The sequence below is a fragment of the Phasianus colchicus genome, chromosome 13 (genome assembly GCF_987193195.1).
Source record: "Phasianus colchicus chromosome 13, bPhaCol1.hap1.1, whole genome shotgun sequence".
Taxonomy (NCBI): Eukaryota; Metazoa; Chordata; class Aves; order Galliformes; family Phasianidae; genus Phasianus; species Phasianus colchicus.
Window position 1 is genome coordinate 13641740 of NC_143448.1, and position 14508 is coordinate 13656247.

The 14508-nt window shown below is 35.6% G+C and overlaps 1 long non-coding RNA gene across 1 annotated transcript in view; it reads right to left on the minus strand.

Annotated features, from left to right (window-relative positions):
• Positions 1–1690: 1690 nt before the first annotated feature.
• Positions 1691–14508, minus strand: part of LOC149916169 (uncharacterized) — an 81167-nt gene continuing 68349 nt past the window's right edge. Inside the window, exon 3 of the long non-coding RNA XR_016470600.1 lies at positions 1691–2171. This is a non-coding gene — a long non-coding RNA (uncharacterized LOC149916169). The remainder of the gene's footprint in view (positions 2172–14508) is intronic.

Below are 14508 nucleotides of genomic sequence, written 5' to 3' on the forward strand. Positions count from 1 at the left end.
AAGTGTTTAGTAACTGCTACTCTAAACGGTTTCAACAGAATTTCCAAACAGTCCTGATTCTATTATAAAGGGCAATGTCCTGTTTATTTTAATGGTGCAGACTTTCATCAGATGTACATAAAATACCTGCATAAAAAGTAGAAAGTTTCGCTGTCAGCTTTTAAGACTTTCGAGAGTACGGAAGGAAGAATACTCCCCTCAGAGCCACTAAATCTACATATAATTAATTACACTTAAAACAGCTGTGCATTTGGGGGAAAATTTTCAAGCTATAAAAAGACTCAAACATTCGCCTTTGTGTTTTGAGTGAACTGGTTGGTCCTGAAAGGAACTTGACACATTTAACTCAGCATTACCAGCTGCTGCTAACATAAACAGTTTTGAAAATCTGAAGTAAAATACATCTGTGATCATTTGGGCTGGATGAAACAGAACGATATGTGGCTATTTGGGAAAACAATGAGCATTCACTGGAGTTCAGAATTTAATATTATTCAGATGAATCAGTGAAAATATTGGGTGTATAGCTATTTCAGACAGATAAGCCAGAATGAAAGCACATTCTTCTCTTCATCCCTATTAGCAGACTGCAGTTCATTTTCCACCTTGTATGAGGCCTGCTGTTTTCTCTTTTTTTGTGCATACATTGTACATTTTGTACTTTTACAGTTCATATGAGGGGTCAAATCCTAAGAGATGATGAGTGACTGCTATGCACACTGGCTTAAATAGGCATTTTACAAAACCTGCCTCAATTTAACGTTCAGTTCTTTCTACACACTGTTTACATCAACCTCATTGCCAGTTTTTTTTAAAGAAGGGGAAAACAATTGCCTTGAATAACGTAGTTCCTACTGTGTACATAAGCTGGAAAGCATTTTTCTTTCTTTATACCAAAAAAGAATTTGTCTGTAAATTCAATGTGTGTTTTACCTACAAGTCTTGTACATCTAGGACAAAAAAACAGACTGTGAGATATCTGAAAACCTAAAAACTTTGTGCTAAAAAATTAACTAAATAAAATAGAAGGTGGGACATAAAGCCCAGGCTTACAGTTATTGCTGGGTTTGGAATAAATATGAGGTTCTAAAACTTACTGCTAGGTCTATACAGAAGATGAGATTTGGGAAGAGTAAAATGACAAACTCCAACTTTCTTAACATTTCATTATTCTTCAACCAGTTTAGATGTTCTCATCTATGCAAACTGGCTCTGCAGACTATGCTTTTATTCTGATGGATTTTATGTAATTAGTAAGCTATGTATATGGCTGGATAATGGAAGCAAGCAAACTAAGTGAAAAGAGTGGATTCTACAAGATTGTCCATCAGCAACTTTCTGGAAGAGTCAGCTTTACTGATTAAAACTGTCTTGTTCTTATTTTGCCCCCAAAATCTTTATTTGCACATAGTTGTCTTTGAGGTTTTGGCACAGAAATTTCATACAAATGCAAGCTTAACTCTTGCCTACCTAGAACCACAGCATTATTTGCATGGTATCTCTGTACTTCTAAGGTGTCATTAAAACATTTTGGTTGATACCTGTTTTTAAGATACATAATCACTTGTTTTTATCTTGATTCATATTACATTTATTTTTAGAAGTTAGGGTTTTCAAACAGGCTTTATAAGGCCTTAATCCTGCCTTGCTAAAGCAACTTACACAGTGAAAACTACATTGAAAAGGATGATATCTGTAAGTTATACCTCTAGATATTCTTCAGATTTACTGTAATGTTTTCAAAGGATAGAATTTTTCAGGAGTAGCAGAAGTGTCTCAGATTTTAATACCATAAATTGAATTCAGTGTTAAATTCAATGACAGTGACTTTTTGACCACAAGTGGTTTTGCATGGAAAATTCAGCTTTAGATTATTGAATTGGATGAGGAATAGTTACTACTATCTGCTGTCTTCTGCTCATACTTTAGGAGTTATTACTTCAAAAAACAGTCAGGAAAATCTAGCAAAAGCAGTCACTTTTTGAACAAGAGGCAATTACTAATTTTCTAGCCCTGTGAATGTTATACAACCACTATAGAAAGTAAAATAGTATTAATATATGCCTTACTGTTCAAAGAGCCACTTCATCTTTCAGTAGTGCCTCATGTACAGAAATGTAGTTGAGCATCTTCATGCTGGGGCACCTCTCTCCTGCGCACAGAACTTTTAACTGTAGGGAAACAATACAAGAGATCAGGATTAGATCATCATTGTGAATTAATCAAGTAAAGGACTTTAAGATATCAGTGGACAAAAAAAGTAAGGGGATGTTCTGCAGAGGTAACGTGTAGCTCCTAAGCATCCACAAGCTGACAATTCCAATTAGATATTACCACATTTTAAAAGATCTGGCTTTTGAAAATGGTCTCACTTCTAAAATTGACTTTCAATAAAACGCTGGTAGGCTACCATTTGGGGCACCTCTGTGAGCTCTCCAACCACATGACAGCAAATAAATGTCTCCTTCAGGCGTGTTGAGTTCAGTGCTACCATGCCAGATACAGTTGGTATCAGCTGGGTAGCACTGTAGGGCTTCACTTGGATGAGGCTAAAGGGAAGCAGATGTGCCTGCATTTGGTACTCCCTTGTGACTGGGAATCCTGCAAACTTCACAGAGATTTGCTATCTGCTCAGCTGCCAAATGCATCAACTGCTGCTTGTGCAAACTGGCATACTACAGTTTTGTTTGAATGAATGGTTAGCATTTAAAACACATTCCAGACAAGATGCCTGGCACACTATATGCAAAGATATGTGCTTTGATTTTTCTCACATTTCTAACTATGTATCCTCCCCCTTGTTTTTTTATTACAGCTCAGGTTTCACAGGAATTTAATACCTTAGTCGTTCATCCTCATTTTCTTCCCCACTGTCCCTCACCTCATTACCCTTTTGCATACAGTCTAAGCCAAGCACAACTTAGGTTCACAACTTAAGTGTTTATTAGTGTTGTGTCCAGCAGTAAACTTAGAAAACATAAATGCTAAAGCTTGTACACCGAGAACTTTCTCACAAACTATATCATCCTACATTACACAAGCATCACAAAAAAATCCACATTTCGCATGATAAAATATGTAATCAGATCTGCAAAATCTGCTTTAGCTATTCATCTCTGCAGATGTATCCATGTTAATCATAATGCAGCTACAAATCCATACAGACAAATAAGAACGTGAAGAATAAGAGAAGGCACAGATGTATTTTGCATTAAGTGTTAGAGGTCAGATAAGAAGTTCAGCACAAACAAAATGTTACCGCCAGTGATGTACATAGGTTCTGCTCTGCAGATTTGTTTAATCTGTCTTCAAAGAGAAGTTCAGCCAAGAGGTTTTGATTTGGGGCTCACGGCTACACAAAGAGTGACCCACTCAAGGTCATGCAGCAAGTCAGCAGTTTAATTAGGATTTGATCTCAGAACTTTCCTGGTTTATGGCTATTTGCTCTAACAAGCAGCTGGTACAATCTTCTATAAACATTTGTGTAGATGGTCAGTGGCCAAGAACGAAACCTGTTCCAGGCAGCTGTGTTCACCACTCTACTACTCTGTTACTCAGAAATCTAGATAAATCATCACACAATGAAGTGGTTGGATAGCAGTTCCATAAAAAGAGATTTGGGAATTTCAGTGGATTGCAAGTTGAACATGAATCACCACTTAGATACTGCACAAAGCAAAACACCATACTGGGATTATAAGCAAAAATACAACCTGCAGAATACAGAAAGAAACCTCTCAGCTCAGCACTCAGTTAATGTTAAGTCCACCTGTGGGCAACACACTTTGAGATAAGTGAACCAGTTTGAGAGCATCCGGAAGTGGGAAAAATAAATGATCAGAGGCTGAGAAACAGAGTTGAGGGGGTGTGGGGAAAGAAACACACAAACACTGAATGGAGAACTCAGTCTGCTCTGTAGGTTGTGGTGAGAAGGGCAACCAGCAGAAGGGACTGCATAGCAACAAATAAGGTATTGCTTAGACAGCAAATAAAACTTACAGGCAGCATAACAGTAGAGGCTGGAACTGGTTCATTTGAGATCTATCACATTGTACTGAGCAGAGAAGAGATTTCATATTTGGAATAACAATATTTGCACTTGACTGTTGTCCTTTTCAGAAGCACAACATGCTAGAAATTACTGATACAATAAAAGGTGAATTGTCGTTTATGTATTTCAAATACCCACCTGTCAGTGGTCACTGGTACTCACAAAAAAGTGCTAGAAACCCAGTATACATGGGTGTACATGGAAGTGCTTTTTAGCCCACTCTTCATCCTGTCACATTTTTGTGAATGTTATCCCTCTTCCACTATGTAACATCAATTGTTTTACCCAGATCGGTGTCATCCATCAACCTGCTGAGGATTTCAATCCATTGCACAGGTCCTTAACGAATACTTAAACAACAGTAGTCTATTATTACCATCAATGCCTGAAAAACAAACTTGTAACTGGCCACCAACTGGACTTTGGACTAGCTCTTATTAGTCACTGATTGCCATAGGATCCATACTACACTGTACAGAGAACTTCATAGGATTAAGCATATTCTACCACTTACTCAGTATATACGTATGCCTATATATTTCCCATAATCCCTGTCCTCCCACACAGATAGACTTTGGGTAAAATATCAAGCCTTGGCTTACATAACTGGAACAGTTTTTAGTAGAAAAATGTGTACAATACCTTATTCAGAACCAACATATCAAATGCCCATAAATAAGAGAAATTAAACTTCAAGTGATACTCTGCAAAGGTGTTGACACATAGTGTTCCTTGACAGACCATCTGGTAAATGTGGATGTCATTCAATATTCTGAATTTCTGAGTGAATGGCATGCCAAAACCTCACAAGAATAAGGAATTGTACATCAAATGCCAATCATTCATTATTTTCTAATTCCCTAAGGAATACTTTTTATTTCAGTATGGCATTTCTAAAGGAAAAAAATGCTTGCCTCTGTAATGAAAATTCTTCACTTTTGTATCAAGCCAAGGCTTGACACTTAGAATGCATGCAGTCTGCATGCAGGCTTCTCTAAGGGATGACCATGTAGAAGTTATGGAAATGGTGAAGAAAAACAAAGGCCTCATTAAAATGCTGTTGAGTTTTCCTTGTTTGTTTTCACTTTCTAGAATTCTAGGAGACAGAATTTAAAGAAGAAAAAAAAAGCAAAAAACAAACAAACAAACAAACAAAAAAGCGAGAGTAGGAGAGTAGGAATACCTCAAAATACCATAATAATTAACTCAAAGTGACTGAAATGAGTAATGCAATATCATGCCTAGATTTTACATCTATTATAGACTGCTTAAGGTAACAAATTGTGTAGCACAGATGGACACTAACGATGTGTGTGCATTAGAAAACGTAAATAAAAGAAGACATAAGAATCACAGAATCACCAATTGGTGATTGAATTGGAAAAGACCCCCAAGACCCCCTAGTAGAACCATCTATCTACCTCCAATATTTTCCCACCAAAAACAAATTGAAACAGATTAAAACCTTCTACATATGTAAAATAGTTGATGTATAAAATATGTTCAAGAAAATATACCTTCGTTGTTGCAACATATTTCTCACATATGCAAGAATTGTTCATTAAATGCTTTACAAGAAATTATGTTTTGTTTAAAAATATACTTCACTTCTTACTGTTGAGTATTCAGAATGGAGTAAACTGTTGTGTTTTACCTGATTTTTTTTTCAGACTGCAGACGATATAGTCAGTTACTAGTACTGTCCTACAGATGACTATTAGTCAGCTAAAATTTTTGTAAAGCACATTTTAGCTTGTATCTTTGTATTATGCTTTGTATTTTTCAACTTCCACTAATAGTACATAATTTCCAGCATGCAAAACATGTATGGGAAATAAGAAAATCTTCAATCCGGGTCAAGAGAAGACCAACAAGAAAGATATTTGACCTTCTATGACCCGTTGTTTTAACTAAGCTTTCAGACTCCTCTCAAACAGCAGTGCATGTCTCTGAATTGAGAAAGATAAGAGAGTTGTATATTGTCCTGAAGGATGTGCTAAGGACATACAATGCTCCAGGCATGAACACTGAACACAAGGTATGCCTTGAAAAATGTCAGAAGATTAGGGATGAATGAAGGTGCATGTGACCTTCATTGTGCAAGGGCTCTAAATAGGGAAAAACTAAGAAAAATGCATTGATTTTCTTGTTTCCCCTATTTGTATGTTAGATTTTACTTCTTATGGGGAAGAGATGAAAAGCCATTTTCCTGAATAAATTTCCAACTCTACCTTGAACTGTGCTATGAACTATGATTCATTACATCAATACACCATTTTCACTGAAATTGGTGTTTATCTCAGCATAATAAAATATTAAAGTCAACACCAGCCAGTTCTGTTTAGTGAGATACTTAAGCATGCAAATAAACCCAGTATCGACAATGGCAGTATGGAAGACACAAGATCTATTCACATTATTAAACATTAAGAGCAACTATCTGAATATTTCTTTTGTTACCATTCCCCTAAAAACATGGAACTATAAATATATTTTCATTTTTTGCTTCATCACTTATTTGAAAAAAGAGAAATTAAATATTATTTTCAATCAAACTGATTTCAAATCATTTGCTTTTTCTCATTAATTTGACAAATCATTTTCACCCTATGTGAAATATTAATTTCCTAAAGCCAAGTGTTCAATAGATTAAGAAAGAAAGCTTCAAGAAAGAAAAAGATTACAATCCACTTAATACTTCCAGAGAAGCTATTTGTCCAATTACATGTAATGATGCCAAGGCTAAAGCAACTTAGAGTACGAGAAACCTATTGCTTACTACTCCTACAGTAAAATAGTATCTCTTTCTCCTACATTCTAATGCCCCCAAAACAAAAGTTGTATGTAAACAGAGACTTTCGTTCTTTCGATTAATATCAAAAGTGAGAACCAGAGAATTTTCATGCTCATCCAGAGCTGACTCCAATCTTTGCACTACCAGAATACTCAAGTATCTGCAGTACCAGAATATCCAGGTAATTGCCTTGGACACCAAGAAAATGTCATTCTCCCACTCCGCCATCTAGGACATCTAGCAGTGAAAATTCTCTCTTTCATTTGAAGTTATTCAGTGAACAAGACAGACTGTGAGGAGCCAAACCAATGTAGTTCATTCTTTGTAATTACATAATCTGAAGGAAAAAAAAGCTTAGATATCAGTTTTGTGACCTATCTTTGCACCACTCATTTAAGGCATAACCCCTGTGCCAACAAATCCAATTTTCTCTCATGAACTAACCCACAGAATAAAGCAGATGGATTGACGGTCATGCACAAGAAGTTGTCCTTACAGAACATAATCATTTCAAAGAATTAACTTGTGAACAATATTGCAATGATCTGTCCATAGACAGCTCTCTGGAAACGGTCTCTCCTCCTTTCTATTTCCAAGACCTGTAGCAAGTTGGCATAACTTACATGCTTCTCTGTCCTCCATCATTATGGTATCAGCATGAGTCACAAACATTAATTCACAGATTTATGGATTGTAAGGCCAGAATGAACAACTGGGACTGACCTTCTTCATGATGCAGAGCAATAATTTTTGCATCAGTCCTGTCATTTCAGCTTATAAAATGAGTTATAAAATATCTTTCAGAAAATTGTTTAGCCTTCATTAAAAGATTAGAATTGATAGAAATTCTAATCTATCTGTAATTATTATTTTCTTCTGGCCTTATAAAATGTTTCCTTATTTCTGCTCTGACTTTTCTATTTTTTACTTTAAATCACTGTATTTGCTTATCCTTTTTTTTTTTTTTCTTTTCCCCTGAGATTAAAGAGCAATCAGAAATTGAGAAATATCTTTGACATTAAAATAACATAAAATTAAGTCTCTTTCTTTTCCCCTTAAAAGTTCAATATCTTGGCTTTTCTTGCTTTTCCTGCTGTGATCTTTCTTATCAGTTTTCTGACAAGGCTTCTCTTTCTGCTGTTTGCTGAGCTCTTACAATTTTTATTTCATCATTACAATCTTTTTTTTTTTTTTTTTTTTTTAATTAGTCAATATTCACAAGTCATTGTCTTCCATATAGTTCCCTATGTGGTGAAAATAAAATTTCTTTAATCCATAAATGTTCACTATAAAATTAGTATAAGACCTGGTATGTCCAATTTAAAATCCAATTTAAAATAAAAAATACAGATAAAAGCAATCTGATTAATGGCAGAAAGGAAGCATGTGGCAGAATCAGGACTTCATGACGTAGCCATAAAGACAAGATTATCCTGACCCTTTATTAAGCACAGAGCAACACCCAGAATTTAAAAAAGGAAATGCAAGTTCTCAGATCTATTTGCTTCTTTCAAAACTAATTAAAATCACTAGTGATGGTATTTGTAACTTTTAATGTACTAGTTACCAAGTATAAGTATTTTCTTTATCTGAATAAGATGACACTGAATTTCAATAAGATTTCCGTAATTCTTTAGAGAAACACAAATGCCATTTACCCACATCTGTACTACTACTGTAACACATTTTCTGCATTACGCATTCAGAGTCTGTCACCTCCACAGCAAGTTCCCATACTGTTTCTCAGTGTGAACTGCCATCTTCGTGGTTACCTCAGCTGAAATGCCTGGGCGTTTCTTGGTTGTGAGCTTCTGTTGCTATTTGAAAAAATGACAAAGACGACGTTCCTGATTTAACAACTAATAGAAACATACTGCCTGAAGAGATGATCCTGCATCCTTCATTTTATTTTATTTCATTTTGTATTAAATACAAGACTTTCTAGATCATCACTATTTGCCAGAAGAGATGTTGGTTAACAGCATGCCATTGCTGATCTAAAACTCATGCTTCCTGTGACAATAAAAAACACCATACATGATCTCTCCATCATCAGTGAGACTTCCCTAGTGTTACTAAGACACTGGAAATAGCACAGCAGAGCAATTTTGTTCTTATGGTGCTAAAATCACAGTATTCCCTCAAAATATGAAGATTTACTGTGGCAGAAATGATAGATGGGTGATCACCCTGCCACCCCTTAACCTTCTATAGACTTTCTCCACCTTTTCAATTTCTACTCCCTCTGTACACTGTTATCTCTAGCAATGCAATGCTTGCTCTTGTTATACTCTGATAATGAGCATTTTAAAAAGTAGCTTTTCTTAGCAAAAGTTACTCAGACATTCCAATTATTCTGATACTTAAGACTGAATTTTTACTTATTTTCAAAGGGTTATCTACACTGTGTTGAAGTGATTTTAATTCTTCTATTTTATTATCATCCAGTATGCTCACACAGCATATTAATCCTTCTTATACTACCATGAAGTCAAAGGAAAACTTTTGCAATTTTGTTTTTATTCCAAATATACTAGCTAAGTCTTCAGCTTTAATAAAAATGCATTTTTATTATTTTTCTTTTTAACTGTGATAGAAAAGGGATTGCTTCTGTGACAGTTCAGGGAATTTTCTTATGTTCAAGTCATGAATTTCTATAACACAAAATGTGCCATTGTCTGTATGACTGAGTATATACATGCCATAGAATCATTAAGGTTGGAAAGACCAATAAGATCATCTAGTCCAAACATCAACACATGCCTGTGACCTCTCTAAACCTTGTCACTCAGTGCGACATCCACTCTTTTCTTGAAAATCTCCTGGGATGGTGACTCTACTTCTTGAGTAGTCTGTTCCAATACCTCACCATGCTGAGAATTAACTTTTCCTAATTTCCAACCTGACCAAAGACAGTGGGAGGTCATTAAACTTCAAGGATGATATTAGGGGGAAAGAAAAGAAAAAAGAAAAAAAAAAAAAGCTATGGAAATCAGCCCAGCCCAGCCCTCGTGTAAAAGAAGTTTGTGAAGAAGTTTCACAATTCAGCCAATGCTTTACAATTCTCATTTGCTCTACTGAATCAAAAATGTAAAGTCACAGAGGCATACAGCTCCTGCATGTGCTATTTATAGTTTTGATTTTTCCACAGAGAGGTGTGAGTAGACTATGTGAAAATGTCTGTATTTAATTGACCCTCATTTATTTAAAATAAAACAAAATAAATGAAAAGATTAAATCTTGCTTCTATTCTACTCTACAAAAGTAGATCTGGAATGCAAGACAACAAAGACAACATTCTTGTTCAAAACACAATGTCATTCAAAGCTAGGAGTAGTCTTCCACTAGCTTGCCTAAGACTATTTTCATCCTGAAACAACCCATTGGTCACAAAGTAAATTCAAGTCAAAGTAAATTTCAACTAAAATGAATATTGAATATGATGTATATGAAAGAAATTTCATACAAGAAATATCACAATATTGATGAGTAGGAATGAAACTATTTCAAAGCAGCTTCCTGTATTAAAATTAAACAAAATGCTACAGTATGTTAAAGCAGAAGATAAACTAATATATTTATTTATTATATATACATACACCAATGAGAGAAATACTAGAACTGGAGTAAGATTCCTATTATATTTTGTATCTCAACATATATTTACTATTCCACTGTTAAACTATGCAAATCAGACTTTCAACTAGCACTTACCCTTAATTAGCTCTGATAAAGCCAACTTAGTGCTGAATAAGAAGTGTGTTCTTATGTAAATTAAATTCCCTTCTTAAAATTTAGCTTAAAATAACTTTAATTTTAGATAGTTGTTGGTAATGAGACAAGAAGATCTCTGTTTGTTTTTCCTATGCTCAGAAGTGTATGGAATACAACCTAAAAATATAGGATGTTTTCTAATTATTTTTACTTGAGACATTATTTCATACTAGGTTAACTGACTGATACTGCTTCATCAGTTTTCACCCTCTAAAGGCTCCAGAAACAGCTTCTTAAATAATTTTAAACTGAAAGATAATTCCTTCTAAGGCACAGAATTTTTCTCTCACTTCTAAACCATCCTCACTATCTGAGTTTAAGCTGATGTATTTCCACTGTAATGCAGTGAATGGAGGAGGGCCCTCAGGAGGCACTGCTGAAGACCCCTCCACAGAAAAGGAAATGTCACGTTCTTTCAAGATCAAGAACTAAAGGAAGAGAACTCAGAAGAAAGTGTTCTGCCCTTTTGATAACAGATAGTAACCCATACGAAAGTCCATTACACAGTTCACATTTCATTCCTCCCCAAGGGTTCACTATAAACTTTTTGTACAATGTTTATGACAAATTTTAACATGGACCTCAAGACCATATGCCTCAGGGATACAACTGAAACACCTCCATTGGACCTGAATGCACTGCAACCATTTACACCAGTTTGAGACCAGTGCTGAAGCAAAGTTAGAGATTAAAATACCTTAAATATTTTCCTTTCATTTCCTTTATTTCTACACTTTCCTCTGTTTGTATCTCTATTCCCCATGTGAAATATCTTCAGCCTTACATAAAATGGAAGCAGTTTCCTCAAGGAAACTTGATTTTTTTTCTATTAATGCATGCATATGTCCATGAGTATCTGCATCTAAATAGGCAAGAGTGCGTGCACTTAAAACAAGCAGGATCTTCTTGCAAATGAAGTTAGGGAGTAGTATTCACATTGGAAGTATGAAAGCCTGATTTAAGTCACATCCAATTCAGACAAATCCCTGAAACTTTGATCTGCTACATCCCACATGACTGACAACCTCATTATTATTCTCTTTCCTTTACCTTGACTGGAAATTCTGCCCTTTACTTTTCATCAAAAATTGTCAAATTCAAATATTTTAAAGGAGAGGTTATCAATCACCATGGTTTTGATGAGAAAACATTCCAGATCAGATCTACAATTTTTTTCTCTGCCATCTGCCTGTATCCATCTGCTATCTGTTTTAAGATTAAAAGTCATCTAGGACAGGAAATTTCTTCTTAATTCCTTTTGTAAAACCCCTAGCACCAGAAGGTCACAGTCCAAGACAGAAAGACACCACAGTGTCTTCCCAGTTCAAGTGATAAACACAATGATTTGTTGTTTGGCTGTGGGATTTTTTTGCTTTTAAGTTTTTTTTGCTGAATTCTAACAACGTTTTCATTTGGGGCAAAGCAGTTCATGGAGCACTGCGTATACCTCTGCTTGCATCTTTCATTGAGGAAAAAGTGACTTTCTGAGCATTTATAACATTAAGATCTTGATTGTTTGCTTTGCTACTTTCACCAAGAAGTTTCATCTTGTCTTTTATACACAGCAACTGAATATGGGATGCATTTTTTTCAGAAGGTGCAATGTTAGCTTTTAAGCAGCCTCCAGGGTTAGCTCTATACCGCATTGACATTCTACATTTCCCCTCTCCCACTGAGTATATTGCTTTTGTGACACATGTGGCCCATTCAGCAATACTGGCTAATTCCAGCTCCACAGCCTCTTATTAAGTGTTTTGTTTTGTCTGACCTCACATCACAGGATCATCTTGTATACCTCTGACTTTTTCATTACCTTTCATTACATCTCATTTCAGTTTTCCCTACGTTATACTGTCATCTTCAGAGACTTGCATTCATAACACTTGGAAAAATAAGTGATCCGAATAGTAGTAATGCTGTTGACCTCTGCAAAAATGCGTCAGCACCAGCTTTTAACTGAGAATGACAGAAATCCAGCCCCGAAGGCAGCAAAGTGAACAGTTGAAGTTCTAGAAAATTTCCTCTGGAATCTCAGAAGTTGCTAACGGGAAAAGAGAGAAGTGATAGCAATGAAGGATGTTAGTATTTTCAGTGAGTGTACATGAGTCGGCACTTTCCCAGAAGATGTCTAGTTAGTCTTGCAGAAAGATGGAAAGAAATGAGGCCATAGATTTTTTTTCACCTTTCCTATCTTTCTCTTGACAGGTAAATCAAGATTGTTTTCATAGTTTTTTATTCTACTGAGTTGCTCTGTCTCTTTTCAGAAGGGTCACTCTCTTTCCTGTCATCCATTGGTTTGACAAGAAGGAAACTGAGGCAAAGAAGCTCTCTTCCTGACAGTAGACAGCAGCCATGACTCTTTAGCCCTTCTGTTGAAGCCTTTCTTTTTTGTACAATTCAAATGACAAGTGACAAGAGAGTAGACTTTCTGTTTCTGCATAGGAAATGGTGACCCCATTCCAACCAGTCCCTATCTCTGGTGCAGCCTGCATCACTCCTACCCATTCAAGTGATGGATCATTTTCTCTACAGTTACTCCCAATTTTACTGAGGTTAGCTGAGGGGTTTGAGGATATTTATCTTTTTCTTAACATACACTGATACTGCTGATTCAATCTTTCCTCATATTCCTCATTCCTCCCAAACAATGTACGAGCATGCCAAGTTACTGTTGTGCTCGTCATCTGTTTAACACACACACATTCAGATGACAGTAACGTGTGTTAAACTCCCCTGATGTCATTATCAATTATGGAGGCTATAATTCAGACATGTGCACGCAGATTCTCCATTTGTCTCTAAAATATTTTTCCAGTTCTGCATGCTACTTGAACTATTTAGAGTGAAAACTGACCATTTTCAAATGGTTTTTCACCACAAGATTGGAACAGAAATTTCCTCATCTTAACATGCATAATTCTCCTACTGCCCAATAAAAAAAAATATATTTCCAGTCATGCTGAGGAAATGCAACATGACTGTGGAGTTTTCAAGGTTGTGATTGGACCTTACTTGCAGACTTGTCCCTCATGCAACAAGGAATTTCATTATGAAAGAAAAAAAAGCTGAAATTTTCACAAAATATGACAATTCTAGGAGCTGATACTTTGAGAAGGATAAACAAACAGAAATGAAAGTTTCAAGAATCCTGGTAACACTCCAGGAGACAGCAACAATGCCAACATGAGGAAATCATTCAAAGACATCAGTATAGGATTTATCTCAGAGTCTACAGAAGCTCATCACAGTCCACAAAAACAAGTAAACAGCTATATTAACACTGAACAGTAAGAGTTGCAACACAAAACTGAATTCTGTAATCAATGAATACTGAAGAATTACCAAAATATTTTAATTTGTATTTTCTTATGAGTTTGATTCCAGAAGTTATATGTAGGAAGGGCATCTGATGCAACCATTTCTGGAAAGGAATAGTGACAGAATGGTTCAATCTACACATCTGTAAATAATTCTAAACCAAGCTGTGGAATACTAGCTTTTAATACAGTTCAACTGGCACTGCAAGTTAAAATCTGTCTCCACTAATCTGCTACTTAAAATGGCTTCCACCAACTGTTACATTTAAGTATTATGTTGTCATTTATGCATTAAGTGGGAATGGTTCAATAGTATGAATATTTAAAAACAAGTACATGGAAAGTATTTTAATTGGCTTTCCATTGCCAACTGCTGAGATATGTTCCCAAGGTTTGGTCAAAGCTTGCTTAATTTTTCATTACCTATGAAGCAGCATCCATTGAATTAATGGAAAAAAATCCTTTGTATAAGGGCATCTCAGGGTGTCCGATCATAGTACTACAGCTTTACAACTGTTAGTGGACATCAATTAAAATATTCAGCAGACTCCTACCATGCTGGTTAGCCTATG